This window comes from Cricetulus griseus, chromosome 3 (assembly GCF_003668045.3).
Source record: "Cricetulus griseus strain 17A/GY chromosome 3, alternate assembly CriGri-PICRH-1.0, whole genome shotgun sequence".
Taxonomy (NCBI): domain Eukaryota; kingdom Metazoa; phylum Chordata; class Mammalia; order Rodentia; family Cricetidae; genus Cricetulus; species Cricetulus griseus.
In genome coordinates, this window is record NC_048596.1 from 124,639,829 (window position 1) to 124,650,246 (window position 10,418).

The 10,418-nt window shown below is 39.9% G+C and overlaps 1 long non-coding RNA gene across 1 annotated transcript; it reads left to right on the forward strand.

The window, feature by feature from the left end:
- The first annotated feature begins 5,496 nt into the window (after positions 1-5,496).
- Positions 5,497-7,848, forward strand: LOC118238480. Its single transcript, XR_004768915.1, has 3 exons — positions 5,497-5,668; positions 6,634-6,791; positions 7,781-7,848. It is a non-coding gene; the product is annotated as an uncharacterized LOC118238480 (long non-coding RNA).
- Positions 7,849-10,418: the final 2,570 nt, after the last annotated feature.

The window sequence follows — 10,418 nt, forward strand, 5'->3', positions numbered from 1 at the left end:
ACCAATGCTGAGAAACAAAAAGCAGAACGTGCTTTAGCATGGAGCCCGGGTCTGTGCCTCCACAGACAATCTCATAGGACTGTTTAGACAAATGGGGCACTTTGTTCCCACTCACCACTTAAAAAGAAGCAATAGTTAAGCCTAAGTCTGAATACCCATCACTCTTCATTAATCTAAAACATGCCTTCATGGTCTTCCTCCTTCTTCATCTTCCCCTTTCCTTTCATGCTCTTCCCCTATCCAGGTGGCATGGTGGTAGCCTCCTTCCTCTACAAAGAGAAGATGGGATATTTAGCATTGCTATATGAAGAGGGACAAATAGGCCTGTGGCTTCTGGTGGGCTAGGATGGATGGTCTTCACGATCTCAGACTCTACCTTACTTTTTTCTAACTGAATATGATTTCTTTGTTTTTCCATCATCAAGTAGACTTTGAGTTAGGGGGTAGACTGGGGGAGCAAACTGCCTATCTTCAACTTTCATTTCTATTTTTCTTCCCTTGTTGCTGTGTTCTGGACAATAGGGTGGAAACTAAAATTATTTTGGTGGTGCATTTCTGGAAGATCTTAAAAGAAAACCCTCCAGATGACAGTTCTTCATCAGAAAATACCACGAGGTGCCGATGATGGCTATGAGGGTAGGTAGCAGAAGGCTGTGTCTCTGTGATAGTAAAGATATCTTTACTTGTGTAGCCAGACTCTGTCTTGAAAGACTTAGAATCACCTGTCAGAAACCTCCAAGTACTTTAATAGAGCCAAAAATTGTGACTGGGACAACAACGTTTCAGGTGAACACAAACACATTACAGCCACTCTGCTGGGGCAGAATCTAAAGTCAGTTTTGTCCTGTATGTGCTCTGTGATGTGGAGAAACTTCTAAACCTCCCATATCTCCATTTCCACATGTATGAGAACTACAGGGTAGATATAAGGCTTAAGAACAAGAAATTAAAGCACATTTCTCTGAGTGCTGTGTATTTTACTTGTTTTGATCATATTCCTTTCTTCTTCACAGATACTAAACTGCTTTGAATATGGATAGTATAACCCAGGTGTAAATTTTCAGAGAAATGCATTGATAATGCTAAATGCCTCATGCTGTTTTGTCTAACAGCACTCTACCTAAATAACCATGCATTTTAAATGTCACATAGAACATCCAGACCCTCTCAAAGCACAGACTGAGCATCACCTATGTAAGCACCACCTCAAATCCTGCTAAAATATAGATTTCCAGGCCTATATAAGATCCAGTGCATTTTAATGTAATTGATATAAACATTTTATCAAGGATTTTTTTTATGGACATGCATTTATTTGTGCACTGTGTGTGTGTGTGTGTGTGTGTGTGTGTGTGTGTGTGTGTGTGTGTGTGTGCACACGCACACACGCACGCACATGTGTGTGCATGCATGCACAGGGCACCCCCAGAGGCCAGAGTTGGAGATCAGGATCCTTGGAGTTGGTTGGTCTTATATGCATCTGTGGGCTGCTTGATGCGGATGCTCAGATCCATACCCTGGATCTCTGAAAGTGTTCTGAAGTATGGAGCCATCTTCCTAGGCCCTGAACATTACAGTTTAAATATTACAGTTAAAACTCCCAATTTCATCACATATCACTTTAACAACTATTTTCAAATCAATAATTTAGTGATACTCATACCTACTAGAGTATCACAATTGTTCCACTGTCTATTACTGAGTTTAATAAACATTATTCCATCATAACTATAATTCATTTCTGATGAAACCCAATTCACATCCTAGAGTATAGTAGTTAGATGTCTAGGTCTATCTGGGTACCAATGCCAGCTGTACCCCTAACAACTTTGAGATTGCTAGTTAAGCAGGCCTGAGCTGACAGAAACCAAAGAACATAGATTCCAAGTTCTGCATGCCACAGAATTAGGAAATTCCCCATTGTGACATAGTGACCTTAGATCCCCTGTACCGTGACCTCCAAATGTACAGACACCTTTGTGTTGGTCCAGTGTGAGAGTGGGCCTTGTCCTGGAGCATCTGCAACTCATCATTTCTAGCCCTGCCTTACCTAAGCATCTATGAAATGACTTTATGCAGTCATGATTCCCATTACTTTGCAGGATACAGCCTTTATTCTGAAGAGCAGATGGAACTGTTACCAACAGACTCACTATGCGATCACTCCTCTTCATAAAACATTCTCTAACATAAGTAGAGTGGGAGTGTTTCATTTGTATACAGATGAAGAATCCGAAAAGTTCATTGACTGTCCACATTCCCATGGTGCATCAGTAGTAGAGCTGGCACTCAAATTTAGATTTTTCCATTTGAGACCATTTATAGAGCTTGTTTCCAGATTGCAGAGATAGATAAAGATATGGTTATGGCTGTACCTGTTTATGCATCCAAGGGCATTGCATGCAATGCACAAGATGTGTTCATTTAATAAATATTTGTGAGGAGCTCATGTATGAAGTCTGCAAAAGATGTCAAAAGCTCAGGGATAGAAAGACAGTGTCTCCCTCTTTTCAGGATCTCCTGAAGTAGTGAAAGACGCAGATATGGAAGCAACTATTATAACTTTGTTGGATAAGAACTGTGATTGAGTAAATGATGCTGCAAAGCAGCCTTTGCCTCTCAGCCTCTCTAATCCAGGTCTTGCTGATGCTCAACCATGTTCAAAGAGAGAAGAGGAAGGGGTAGAGATAGCATGTGCAAAGATGGGAACTAGTAAAACTGTGGATAATTCAAAATAAAGAGTCACAGATGTGATGGAATGGGCAAGAGAGAGGTTAAGGACTCACATACGTCTCTAGCATTCTAAGGACAATGGGCATTTCTGGGGTCTAGACCAGCAGTTCTCAACCTAGGGTTTATGACCCCTTTCACAGGGATCACATATCAGCTATCATGCATTTCAGATATTTATGTTATGGTTCATAATAGTAGAAAATTACATATATGAAATAGCAATGAAAATAATTTTATGGTTGGGGTCACTGTGTTAAAGGAGCTGTATTAAATGGTTGCAACCTTTGGAAGGTTGAGAACCATTATTCTAGACTGTACTTTGATCCAGTGAAGAAATGTTAGCTGGAAGGTTGAGGTAGGATTTGAGTTTAGAAGATGTTTTCACAGATAAAGAACTAGACTGAGAGTGAGGTGGAGGCTCAATGGGACAAGATAATTCAATAATCCACAGGAGACACACCAATGGCTGGAATTACTGCCTGCTAATTCATGACACGCAGATTTTTCCTCATTAGGATGGAGTATTATCTCCACAGTGGGAAAGGGAGAATCAAGAACACTCTGGAAGCGATGCAGTAAAGAAAATTACTCCCTTGAAAGAAGAAATGATGGTGGAAAATATTTTTGTCTTCATAGCTTCCAGAAACCATAGCCATGATGAGCTCTGGGGAGCACTGGGTCCCTGTGATCTTAAGGGGGCAAACAGAAATGAATTCATAGGTTAGTTCTGAGTAGAGAAGTTCCACATACACTCCATGCATGTCTTTTTGAAGCCTGTCAGGTGTACAATGTGGAGAGCATAATGTTCTTCTCACTCCCTCCTCCCTTTCTGGGTGGCTTTTCCATCAAACCCCAGGTGTGTATACTTGCTCAGAGGCTAACTTACACTCATGGAGCTTTACCTGAACCTCCCAAAGACACATGACCAAAATGTACACTGATGATAAGTACCTCGGGCATCTCAGCATTATGCAATTTAATCCACTTTACCCCAGGGAAACCTCTCAAAGTACCCATCCCATCTGCATGAAGGATTGGGGGTTTGGGGATGGTACCATTTACCTAAACAGCAGTACTTTGGCCTGTGGTACACTGCCCTGATCAGCACACAGGTTCTAAGTTGATATTTAAGAATCATGACCAAGCTGGTGCTGGCCCTAGAGTTACCTAACTCTGTGACAAGTAGATTTCAAGCAAAGGAAGCTAAACAACAGGCATGAGGACATGAGATGGCTCAGTGGTAAAGAGCACTTATTGCTCTTGCAGAATACCCAGGTTTGAATCCCAGTGCCCACATCCCTATAACCATCTGTAACTCCAGTATTAGGGACTATTATGCCCTCTTATGCCCTCATTTGGCACCAAGCATGTGCTTGGTGTACATAAATACATGCAGGCAAAATAGTTATACACATAAAATAAGTCAATCTCAAAAATTAATTAAAAAGATGCTGTGAGTTATTTGAAGAATTGTAGATAGGAGAACTGAAGGTAAAATGCAATCAAGGAATAGGTATCAAATGTGATTACAGTGGATTTTGAACTAAATCTCTCATACCTGGTTTACTCACAACCTAATTAAGAAGAGCTATGCTTTAATTACCAAATATACATAAGTACAGAGTTCTTAAAACACAGTGGCAGCAGCTGTACAGAGGTTATCAGAGGATTCAGGATAAATTTCTAACCTTCAATAAACATTGAAATCTAAGTTTCAAGATGTGCTACACTCTCAGCTTCAATTTCCTTATCTATATATAAACTGGAATAGTTATGAAGTGGGATTATGCTGAGGAGTTAGGGAATGATAGACTGACTTGAAACATTTTACAAAATGTCAGCATACATAAGCCACAGATAAATATAAAGTGACATTCACTACAGGCAGAGTATCTTTTCTGTAAAATATTTGGGGCCAGAAATCCTTTACATTTTGGAAATATTTTTACAGTACTTTCATGAACCAGTACTTGAACATCCTCAGTCAGAAAGCCCCAAATTCTAACACTCCACGTGCATCAAAGTTCAGAATCTGAAGCATGTAACATAACCATGTCAGGGATGCTCAACTTGTACATGGCCAAAATCTTTCTTTTAAGGATCTGTGTGTACATTCTATTGTGTGTATGTGTGCATTTCTGTGAGTGTGTGAGATTATCACAGTGCAAGTGTCTGATATGTATGTGGAGGTCAGAGGAACTCAGGTGTCAGTCTTCACCCTCTACCTTGCTTGAGACAGCATCTTTGTGTTTCATGGCTGCATCTGCCACAGTAGCTGGCCTGAATGCTTTTGGGGATGTTCCCGTCTCCACATTCATCTCCCCATAGGGATGGATGATAGACATGAACTCCCACACCTGGGTTTACATGGGCTCTGGGGACTTAAACGAGGGTCCTTGTGGTTGCACACAAGCATTTTATGCACTGATCCATCTCTTGGAGCACTACCTCTTCATACTCTTGATTATGAGTAAGTAAAAACAATAAGCGCATTTGGACTATCGACTTACATCAACAACTCAGGGGATTTTCCACAGTTAGCTGGAATATTTATGTCTTTGAGAAAGTCATTCAGAATGAGCAAACTTTCTTCCTCAGGGCCGTTTTTTCTTTCCTGTTCCAGCTCTTTGGTTTCTGATGGGCATTTTGCTGCTCAATTTATTTGGACACTATAATCTTTCTTTATTATCTCACTTTGCTCAATGAACTGCAGTAATTTTATTTGCATTTCCAATGCAGACTGTGATCATGAAGAATAAGATGTGAGTTATACTGTGTAATAGGGTAAAAATGGTACAGGATTGCTTTAATCTTCCTTACCCTCAATTTCTTCTTAGGTTAAATGAGATCTTTGGTCTGTATCTCACCACTGTTGTGAGGATCAAACGAAAGAGCAGCAATAAAGTACACGATAAAGCTTAAGGTTCTGCAAAAGGTAAGGGCTTTATTTCATTGCTGTTGTGCAGAAATGAGGAATCTGAAGGTGAAAACGAGCATGCACCAGCTATAAGTGCTAGCCCCTGCTGAAGGGGACTGCTGATGAGCATGCTATGTCATCTGAAAGTGATTCTTTCTATCTAAAGGGCAGCAGAAATGTTTCTTTAACAATCCATGCCAGTGAAAGGGCCATGGGGCTGATGATTCATCTCTGGGACATAAGGGACAAAAGGCCCACACAAGTCTGATCTGGTTTGGATTGTGCATATTTAACTTCAAGTTCTATAAAGTAGACAGAGTTGTTGAGGAGGATTTGTAATTTGTAAGACCAAGCATTATCTGCCAATAAATAAATAAATAAATAAATAAATAAATAAACAAATAAATAAGGTAGGTTTTCCTAGAAAACAGAGACATGATGAAAAGGGAAATCCAAGAGAGACTGGGCACCCCTGGAGTCTATAAAATCTTTCTTCTGAGACATGTGACTCTATCTCCACCTGAGTACTTTACACAGTATGACTGCCATAGTTAGGGTTTTATTGCTGTTAAAAGGCACCATGACCACAGCAACTCCAATAAAGGAGAACATTTCATTGGGGCTGGCTTACAGTTCAGAGTTTAGGCCATTAGTGTTGTGGTTGCAAACATGGTGGCATTCAGCCAGACATGGTGTTGGAGAGATAGCTGAGAGTTCTACATCTGGATTCACAGACAGCAGAAAGAGACAGTGAGTCACTAAGCCTTGCTTGAGCTTCTGAAACCTCAAAGCCACTCCCCAGCGATACAATTCCTCCAACAAGGCACACTTACTCCTACAAGGCTACACCTCCAATAGTGCCACTCCCTATGAGTCTATATGGGCCACTTTCATCTAAACCACCACAATGACCTTTAAAAATATGTGATTATTTGGACTTGAGACATGGCTTTGTGGTTAAGAGAGCTTATTGTTTTTTGCAGAGAATGCTAGTGGGACCCTAGTGGGATGCAGTGGGACCCAACCCACATCAGGCAGCACACAACTTCCTATAACTTCAGTTCCTGGTGACCCAGAACCCTCTTCTGCCTCCATGACCTGCACATGTTTACATACCATCTTCCTCTCTGCACACATATAGGTAAATAAAGTAAGATTAAAATCTTTAAGATCTTGCATATACTTATTATAAACCCTACTGATACAAAATATGTGGAAACCTATATTTAATGATTGCTATTAACAATAGCCAATTTATGGGGTTAGTTTACATACCTATCAACAAAGGACGGGATGAAGAAAACCGTGGTAGAATTAGTTACAGTGGACTTTTCAGTAGCCATAAAGAGCAAAAATATTACATCATTCTTAGGAAAAGGGGTGGAGCTGGAGATCATGATATTAAATGAACAAGCCAGAGTCAGAAAAACCAACATGTGTTTTCTCTCATGTGTGGACTCTCTACCTTAAAATAAAGTAATAATGCATAAAAGTATAGAAGGGACTGCTTGGGCAGAGGAAGGAGACAGAGGAGGAAGAGAGAAAGAAGAAGAAAGGAAGGTTGAATATGGCTGAAGTACATGCTAAAGATGTTTAAAAATGTCATAATGAAACACACTGGTTTGTGCAATGAATATACACTAATGATTTAAAGTTAAATAAAATGTAAGGTATATAGCATGAGTTTTATAAATAATAACACACCATTCTCTATCATTAATTTCCTATAACCGATTTCATTATGTTTTCGTTGAAATCTTATACCTACAGACAACTTATGGTTACTATTAACAACTGTAGTTGTGAAGTGAATATTGGTAGCCATTCAGTTTATGTTAGCAAGTAGAATGACAGAGACAGATGTGAAGATGTCACTCACTCATCAGCAACTTAAGTGACATTTTGCAGAATCTAGTAAAAATAATTTCTGAATAGGGAAATGATAGCTTGTTACTTTTTTGTCATTGGCAGTCCAAAGACTTTAAGTACATTACTTTAAGTTTAATATGCACCATTGGCATTTTCTGCATGAATATCATATGTACATACTACAAAGTCACAAATGAACAATGGTCTGCACCATTTTCTGATTTCTGTGTTATAGCTAATTCTCTTGTGCTCTCTTTAAAGTGACAGCTTGACCCTCCAGATGTGAAGGAAGCAAGAGATGGACAGCATCACATCCACCCACGATTGCTACAATAATCATAGTTTTATGATAATATTAAAAAATATAGTAAAAATTGATGTGTTAAACATCAAATGTATCTTTCTATTCATTTAACTGATAGCACGCTCATATTCCTTAATTTTTAAAATAATGGATGGGTTATCAATCATAATTAAATTAAAAGTCAAATGTCCTGATGTAATGAGAATTGACTGCAACATATGACTGACAGTTAAGTTTCTGGCTGTGTGAAGAGTATAACACGTGTCACAAGATATAGAAATGTGCACAGTGTCTGGATTATGATGTGTTGTTGCTGTCTCATTTATGATTTAATATCTCATGTAACCCAAGTTGGCCTTGAACTTGCTAAGTAGTTAAGTACTTTTAACTCCCTAGTCTCCTGCCTCAATCTCCCAAGTGCTTCAAATCAATTCAGTAAACTGCCTTCACTATCCGTATTCTTTGAATCAGATACCTTCCCCACCACAATCACATTTTTATGCCCTTTATAAACCAGCTGACATCACACTCTTAAGACAGTGTAAAACTTTTAACAGGTGGGCCCTGTCTCTCAGAAGCAGGTCAGTAGGCGTTGTGTCTGAAGGCTATATCCACCCCTGACCTTTCCTCATTCTCTAGTTTTCCTTGTTGGCACTGATGTCTACAGCCTCCATCACTTGCTCCCACCTCCAGGAGCTGCTTTGCCACACCTCCCCTGCCACGATGGATGGGATGGAGCCACCTGAAACCCTGAGCCAAATAAATCCTTCTTCCTTGAGTTGTTTCTGTCAGGTATCATGGTTCTCAGCACCAACAAACTCTGTGGTTTCCCTCTATGCCTTGTCAAATGTATTGGAATAACAGTAGCTTTCTCAAAACTCTGCTATGATAGACTTTGCATGCTCAAATTAGAGCTGATTGAAAGTGATTCGATATTGCACAACTGACAAGTAAATTTACTCCTTTGGGTTTCACATCTCTTTCAGTGTGTGTGTGTGTGTGTGTGTGTGTGTGTGTGTGTGTGTGTGTGTGTGTGTGTGTGTTTTGGGATGCACATGTGTGTATACATTTATGGAAACCAGAAGGAACTTCAGTTGCCATCTGCAACAATACCTCCAACTTGTTTTGAGGCAGGGTTCCCACTGCTTTGAGCTCACCAATTAGGCTAAACTGGCTGGCCAGTGAACCAAAGGTCTTTCTTTCTCTGACTCTCCAGTTATGGAATTAAAAGTTTGAGCCACCTCATCATGTAGTTTTGCATGGGGGTTGGGGATCAATCTTACATCTTCAAGCCTGCAAGGGGGACTCATTAGTGTCTGTAAACTTGACATAATCTAGAACAATCTAGAAAGAGGGGACTTCAATTGAAAAATTGCCTCCACAGATTGGCTTGTGGACATGTATGTGGGCACATTCTTAATTAATGATTGATGTAGGAAGGTCCAACCCACTGTGGCAGGTGCCATCCCTAAGCATGTGGGCCTGGGTTGTGTAAGAAAGCAACTCAGAGGGTGCAAGCATTTCTCCATGATCTCTTCTTCCTCTGCCTTCCCACCCAGAGTTTCTGCCCTAACTTCCCTCAGTGATGGAGTGTGATCTTGGAGTGAGCTGTAGGAAGAAATAATCCCTTTCTTCTCCTAGTTGGTCTTGGTCACTGTTTTAGCATAGCAATAGAAACCAGCCTAACAAGCACTTCATCAGACAAGCACTTCATCAGCTGAGCTTGTGTCCTGAGCTCCTGCAATACATGTTTCTGAGGCCATTAAAAGGAACCCCTTTCAGAGAATTGTCTTAAAACCATGCTTTTGTCCTCATTAACTTTATTTCATTTTCCACATTAGCTACAGCTTAAGAATTCTTCTAGACTGTGGCCCTGTTTAGTCCTTTATTTCTTTTTCTGCAGGCTAGATCTTTCTTCTCCTTAGTCTAAAGCTTTAGTATTTGAAATTGGCCTCATAAATTTATGAAAGGCACCACATGGATGATGACTTTAAATTTCAAATAGGTTTTATTATTATTATTATTGTTTCTTGCCCCTTGAGAGGGGAGTTCAAGAGTAATAGATTAATGTATAAGCAATCCACATGATATTTGACAGATATTTTCTAATATTGTCTTACGGGAATCCAAACAGCATGTACCCTTTATAGTGACAATTCAATCCAATCCTCCATTTAAGTGATAAGAGCACAATAGGTTTGGGGACCAACAGCAGGGACTCAACTATTTCATTGCCACTAGAAAGGATAGCCTGTAGAATCCCAGCCTGAAATAGGGACATGGACAGAGCTTTATGAGCTTTGACCAATGAAGATTTTAATGACAGGGGTCCTTTGTGTATCATCTGTGTCTCTCTCCTTCACTCAGCCAAAGAACTAGAAAGTAATCAGTATCATTCTTGAAATTGCTAAGTGGCTGAAATCAGTGAAGCTACTTGTGTATTGGCAATACTGGTCTAAGTAGCTCTTGCCTAAGAGGGCTTTGTAAATCTTCTTTGACCAATTGAGCAGCTAGGGCCATTTGCTGTTTATTAGCCAGAAGAGAAGCCAAGAGGGAACTGTAGCAAGTTTTTTTTTCCTTTACTTTTCTTTCTTT